Below are 7193 nucleotides of genomic sequence, written 5' to 3' on the forward strand. Positions count from 1 at the left end.
TCGGCTAATTTTTGTATTTTTAGTAGAGATGGGGTTCCACCATGATGACCAAGGCTGAACACCTACTCGTTTCTATAGTATTAAAAAGTCTATTATAAACTTGCCTTAGCTGAGTATTCACCTCACTCCCAACCTCTCATATCTCACATTTTTGGTACTAGCAAAAGTGAACTGCTCACAAACCCTGCAAAGCTCACTCAAGCATCTTGTCTTCTGCACTTGCTGCTCTTCCTCCCAGAGGGAATCGTGTTAGAAGTTCCTTCCGGCAGACACACAATCTTGTTACATCTTCCTTCTGCCAATCATCATTCCTCTGCTTCTTTACCTTGAAACATTCTACTCAGTCTGCATGCTTACCTTCAATCCTACCTACCTTTATTCAAAAAGCTTTCATTCCTCATCAGTTATGTCTGGCACATAATCAATATAATAAATAATCATAATTATAAGTTTCCAGTGGGCATCCAGCACACAGCAAGCCCTGATTAAAGTAGCAAAATAATAAAAAATGATAATCATAATAATGAGCTCCTCTGTTTGTATTTTTATTTGTGTTCTGTAGCATTAGAAAAAAATGTATCTAAAAAACATTTCATATTTATTTGTTAAGCAGACAAGTTAAAACATAAATAAATTTTTTTTTGTCAATTCTGTTGAAAAAGCACAGAAATGAAAGAGACAATTGTGTTATGAGCACCTTAAAGATCAAAATTACATCAATTTCATCTTTGTCTCCCTGTTATCAAAAGCTCTCTGATAAATAGATGGCTAAATTAAAGGTGTCCTTATACAATCTGGATTGTACAATGTATTAGGTGTCCACATCCAGGTAGCATACTAGCATTTTCGTTATTGTGAAACATTTTCTACTTTTATTATCATCTGCTGAGCCTAGAGTTGGGCAATTTGTATATTTATTATGACAATCTTTTGATGAATGGTAGCCGAGCATCTTGTTCTAACAAAATTACTGTTATCATGACAATTAACCCACAGATAGAAGAACACATCTTATTCCAACAAAGTAAATATATCTCTTTTCATTTCAAATTAGGAGGAGTGAAGTCAGCAATAGTGAGACCTTGCTGGTACAAGCATAGGTTTCCTGACCAGTGCCTCACAGATTGGTACCAGTCCATGGCCTATTAGGAACCTCACTACACAGGAGGAAGTGAGCAGGAGGCAAACCAAGGAAGTGTCATTTGTATTTACAGCCACACCCCTGGCTCATCTTACTGCCTGAGCTCTGCCTCCTGTCAGATCAGGGACAGCATTAGATCCTCACTGAAGCATGAACCTTGTTGTGAACTGCCCACATGAGGAATCTAGATCATGTGCTGCTTACGAGAATCTAATGTCGTATGATCTGTCACTGTCTCCCTTTGTCCCAAGATCGGACCATCTATTTGTAGGAAGAGAAGCTCAGAGCTACCACTGATTCCACATTATGGTAAGTTGTATAATTATTTCATTATATATTACAATGTATTAATAGTATAAAGTAGCAAAATAAATGTAATGTGATTGAATAATCCTGAAACCACCTCAAACTTTCCCTAGTCCATGGAATAACTGTCTTCCACAAAACCGGTCCCTGGTGCCAAAAAGCCTGGTGACAACTGGCCTAAAGTAACTCACTATCAGAAGTCTTACCTGGATTGCTGTTTTCAGAAAACTTTTTTGACTTCTGTTTTTCTTTGTAGTCTGAAAGTAATTGGCAAATTCTGTGTATAAAAATGTAATAAATAAAAAGACTTTTAATACTGAGATAAAAAATACTTACCAAATGTGAAATGCTTAGAGTAATTCAAACAATATCAGAATATCAGAACTTAACAATATTATTCCATCCACCTATGTGTACATTCTACAAACTTATCATAAACAAGAAAAAGAGTAAAGTGAAATAGTCAGAAATCAAGGGCACTATGACCCAGTAAGTTAACTCGCATTAGTCTGACATAATGTGTACCAACTCTGCCTAAGTCCTAGCTGCATAATGAACAGCTATTTGTTCTTGGACAAGTTGCTCCTCTTGGGCTCAATGTCATCTTCTACAAAATAAGAACTTTGCTGTCTTATTTCACTAGATTGTTATAAAGATTTAACAAGATAACATTTTTTAAAAGCTCACAGAAATATTAAAGCAATGGAATAATCTGTTCCTAAATTTTATGACTGAAATCATGTTGGAATTTCAAATAAAACCCAATCTGTATTTTGTGCATACGTTCCAATATGAAAAGGTTGCTGTTTTCAGGAAATGTTATTAAGTCCTAATTTTGCTTATTAGTTGTCCTACTCTTTGTGGCTCATAGTTCAGGGCATCTCAACTATTTCACAGTTTGTAACTAAATTTATTGATAAATAACTCCTTAAAGTAGATGACATGATTGTCCACTATTATGGAGTCTATCAATCACACTAAGGACAGAAAAACCAATGGATGTTAAGACCTGGCTGGGACCAATGATCCTTCCCTATAGACTCAAACTCTCAAACAGCAGATGTTTGTCAGGATGATGCTTTATATCCATGTTCATCTCCAGCTGACATGAGAGACCAAAACCCTACTTTCATTTATTTTTAGGTTCCATGAAGAAGTTGCAAGATACATACTAACAACATATTTTGCACACAACACCACACACATTATTCAGTTCCAGTGTTATCTCATAGACCACCTTACATGACTATTTTTGCAGTACAAATAACAACTTCAATATTTTGGTGACACCCATTTTGCTTTGAATCACTCTGTTGCATTATAGCTAGTCAGCAAACAGTCAAATGACCTTCCACTGACTGTGCAAAATATGGAATGCTTCAAAAATCTGTGTGGCCTCCTTATGCAGGAAGCCATGCTATTTTTCTCTTTATTGTTTCAATTTGAGAATGGGTACTGCTGAAGCAAACAGAAAGTTCTACTTTTACACGTGATTAGAAAGAACTTACAGAGTACCTACATAAATTGGTTATGAGTAACATATAAGCAGGGAATAATACACTGCAGAAGGCCGCAGGAGGCCTCTGAGGAGGAAGGCCTCTTCATGCCTCATGCTCCAGTGCAGGGTGACCTTGGCTCTGTTACCATAAACATGGTGCTCAAGGCTATAAAAACTCTTCGTAGAACTATGATGTAGCCAGACTTGTGGGCTCCTTGTAAGATCTGTGTTCCATCAGCTGTACTTAGATAACAAGCTAAAGATAACCACATGTCCTTCTTTTGTGAAACCCCCAAACTGCCACTGTTATCAATCCTTAGAATGACACACCACTTCCCGTTCACTGATTCAGTTCTGGCTCACTGGTTCACTCCACCATCATCCTCTCCCCACCATTACTCCACCCCTACCCTGTAGATCAAAGTGATTGTAACCAATAAATAGAGTGGATGGTCAGAGCTCAGGGCCTTCACTGTCACCTCCAAAGTAATAAGTGATGGCCCTCTGGTCCCATCATCTCTCTTCATCTTTCTTTTTCTCATTCCTTTGTTGCCACCAAACTCAGGGTACCCACAGGTGATGTAGGGGTGGCTCCCTACATTCTGGTGCCCAATGTGGGGCTCATGGAGCCCTACATTCTGGCACCCAACGTGTGGGGCTTATGGATCCCTATGTTCTGGCACCCAGTGTGCAGGGCTCATGGATTCCCTACATTCAGTGATGAGACATGGACAAGGTATGGCTCTGTTAAGTCCAACTAACCTACTTGAGATTCTGAGAATTCTCTTCAATAGCTTCCTGTGAGGTAGAATTTGAAAATATTTTTAAATATTGAGGTAGAGTTGCAAGTAGCTTGGGCAATTTTCATTATTATTTAAAACAGCTCAGTCAAGGGGCCAATCACAACTGGGAGTCCGCTGCTTCTGGGAAGGTAAATATGGGATTTTCTACTGCCTCAGGTATTATACAGGATATAAAGGTGCATGAGGGTACAGAACTGGTAGCAAAGAAGAAAGAAACACTCATCTCTTCCTGCCACATTATTTCAACCTCTCTGACCATTTAGAACAAGCCCAATGAATATCTGCTACAGAAAAGACCAACAAAGGCCTGAAAGGATCTCTTACCATGAAGGTCTCAGCTAAGTCTAGGCTGAATATGGGGGAGATGGTCAATTAGCTCATTTTGTGTGTGGATAAAGTCACATTGCCAGAGAATGGTGCTGGTGCTTTGGGAATAATGGCTGAGCATATAAGCATAGGTATGTGAATTTAAAAAACGCTGTAACTTCAACATCTTTGTATGAATCACCATGAAGACCTGAGGGATCTGAATCAGTAAGGGCATCTTGGTGTCAAAGATCAACCATTACCAGGCAGCAGGACCAGTTTCAGGGGCAAAAATGCAACAGAATCAACAGAAACAACAGAATGATTGGAGTGCCCTTTGTTTCTAGTCCTTCTGATTTTATAAAAGGGATTGTCTTCCTTGGATTTAGTAAATCCCTTTGGTTCTTGAAAAATTCAAAGAGTATGGAAGAGATAGTCTTCAGAAGACAGTAAATGACTTTCTGATAAACTGGACATTTCAAGACCCAAATAACTAATCAAAAAAAAAAAAAAAAAAAAAAAAACAGAAAGATGTGACACTATTTTTTATCTCATTCATAGGTGTTATACTTGGATGAAATGAACAATGTTGGAATCTGTAAACATAAAGGTCTTACAAGTCCTGAGATAAAGAATCCTGCACACACTGGTACTTCTAACCAGTCTACCTTTTGCTTGATTTCTAGCTGATGCAGGGGACTAACTCATTGCCACTTTAAAACTACCCAAACCAAACTACTACATCTCACTTGATATATAAGATACAGTTGTTGTAATTATTTTAAGCCTTAATTTAGTGTTAACTAGACTTTTCATGTAAACACTTACATATTATGTTGACTAGACACAGCATAATCCCTGGCAGTTTTTCCAGATTTATCTTGACAAAATGCATCAATATCTTGATCAAGTAGAAGGCCAACCATACTTGCTGATCCACAACATACGGCAAGTATAAGCACAGTCCTAAAATGACAGAGAGGTAATTTTTCCCTAACTGTAATAAAGTTGTAAGCTAATCTGGCATACTTTACCCATTTAGTATCTTGCCTGTCAATGCAGAATTAAACATTTGCATGCACTAAAAGACATAAGCATCTTGGGTGCTCAAGTGTTAATCTCTGTAAAATACCACCAAAGTTAAAAGGAAGGGACAAAAAGAAAACCTCTTATCTCAGTGGGTGTTAAATAGTAGAAGCTGCTAATTTAAAGGCCTTTGATAGGCAAGAAACTATGCTAGGGCCACTTATCTGAAGTGAACAAAGATTTCAGTAAAGATTTCCTTCCCGCTTCCCGAGACTGATATACAGTAACAGAAAATCAGCTGTGGGGTCACATAAGAGCTATCTGCATGCTGAAAGCAGTAATATTAATAAGAATGGTGAAAACAGTAGTCATAATAGTTTCAGTTAATGATGCCAATAAGCGTGTGCTGGGCACTGAATTAAATGCCGCACACACACATCTTTCTTACTTATGCACAGGCAATTTTGAAGGAGATATTCTCCTCCTTTTCATATATGACAACACATTTGGTGGTAAATAACATTGCCAAGGTCACACACCTATCAAGTAAGAAAGCTAGGAATTAAACCCAGTCTTGTGTGAATCCGAAGCCTAGCTCTTTTCTCTTATCACCCACCTACACCTTGCCTTCATTAAAGGAACAGTGTACCCACTTAAAACTATCTCTACTTCCTCTCTCCATACCAATTAAAAATAAGGCCAGACACAGTGGCTCACACCTGTAATCCCAGCACTCTGGGAGGCCGAGGCAGGCGGATCACAAGGTAAAGAAATTGAGACCATCCTGACCAACATGGTGAAACCCAGTCTCTACTAAGAAATACAACAATTAGCTGGGCATGGTGAAGCGTGCTTATAATCTCAGCTACTCAGGAGGCCGAGGCAGGAAAATTGCTTGAACCTGGGAGGTGGAGTTTGCAGTGAGCAGAGATGGTACCACTGCACTCCAGCCTGGTGCCTGGTGACAGAGCGAGACTCTGTCTCAAAAATAAACAAACAAACAAATAAATAAATAAATAATCAAAACATCAAAATACATTGGAATTAAAACAAAAGCTGATGAACTTACAGTATGTGGGAATAGCAATTAATTGTCTTGGAGGCATAAGCTAACATTAATATTCTTCAAAGAAAGCAACTTATCACAGAGTTATTCAAAAGACAAAATGATTATCAACTCCTATTTATGTTTAATAAAGTGTATTAGTGGAAAAGCATATAAGACATAGAGATTAAAAACTACTAGAAAGAGTTAAGTTCAATACTAAGTCATAAGTAAACTAAAAGTTAAAGTTCACACTTCATGAGACAAATATGAAATCCATTTAGCTAACACAAATCATATAACCAAAAATGTCACATAATAACATCAGTCAGTGCAGTAAGAGGAATCCCACTAAAACTGTTCTTTATGTTGCCCAGTCTAATTGTTTTTCTACTTAACTGATTTGTTGATCCTGATCACTATGTTGCAATAAGTTAATCTTATAATGTTTATGACTTGAGTGACTGCTATCATTCTACAACACAGAGATTAAAAAAAATAACTATACCTTCCAAATTTATCAATTGTATTTACATTAGCTTTTTTCTTGATTAAAAATTTCATCATTTTCTCTTTTTGTCCATATACAGCAAGTGAAAGTGGCGTGAGGCCACACTGTAAAACAATAAAAGCAAAAATGATATTTGATTCAAAAAATTACGTACTTCTCAACTGAACTGGAAACTATATAGGATCCTATAAACTTACACTCATAGAAAGTAAACAAATTATAGTCACTTCCTTCTTACTCTTCGGTGCTTTCTCACACACTGCTCTTTCCCTTGGAGACACCTCTCTTCTGCCTCAACACATTAACTCTGATCATCTCAAAAACTCACTTTAAACACTTACTGGTTCCAGGAATCTTTGATTCTATGCCAGCATTTGGTGTGGTATTATTGGATGATAATATTTTTTCCATCTAAACAAAGAGCTGTATCTTTTAGCTCTATATTCTCAAACTCTAAGACAAATTGTTGGGTATAAAGCAAGAATTTGTAAAATATTTCTTTAGTTTCATGTTTTACCAAAAGATCAAGCTCCAATGTGCAATAAACATTGCTACTA

The 7193-nt window shown here is 37.2% G+C and overlaps 1 non-coding gene across 1 annotated transcript; it reads right to left on the reverse strand.

The window, feature by feature from the left end:
• Positions 1 to 2810: 2810 nt before the first annotated feature.
• Positions 2811 to 2916, reverse strand: LOC141583395 (U6 spliceosomal RNA). Its single transcript, XR_012516046.1, has one exon. It is a non-coding gene; the product is annotated as a U6 spliceosomal RNA (small nuclear RNA).
• Between the last annotated feature and the right edge of the window lie 4277 nt (positions 2917 to 7193).

Source organism: Saimiri boliviensis (genome assembly GCF_048565385.1).
Source record: "Saimiri boliviensis isolate mSaiBol1 chromosome 19 unlocalized genomic scaffold, mSaiBol1.pri SUPER_19_unloc_5, whole genome shotgun sequence".
Taxonomy (NCBI): Eukaryota; Metazoa; Chordata; class Mammalia; order Primates; family Cebidae; genus Saimiri; species Saimiri boliviensis.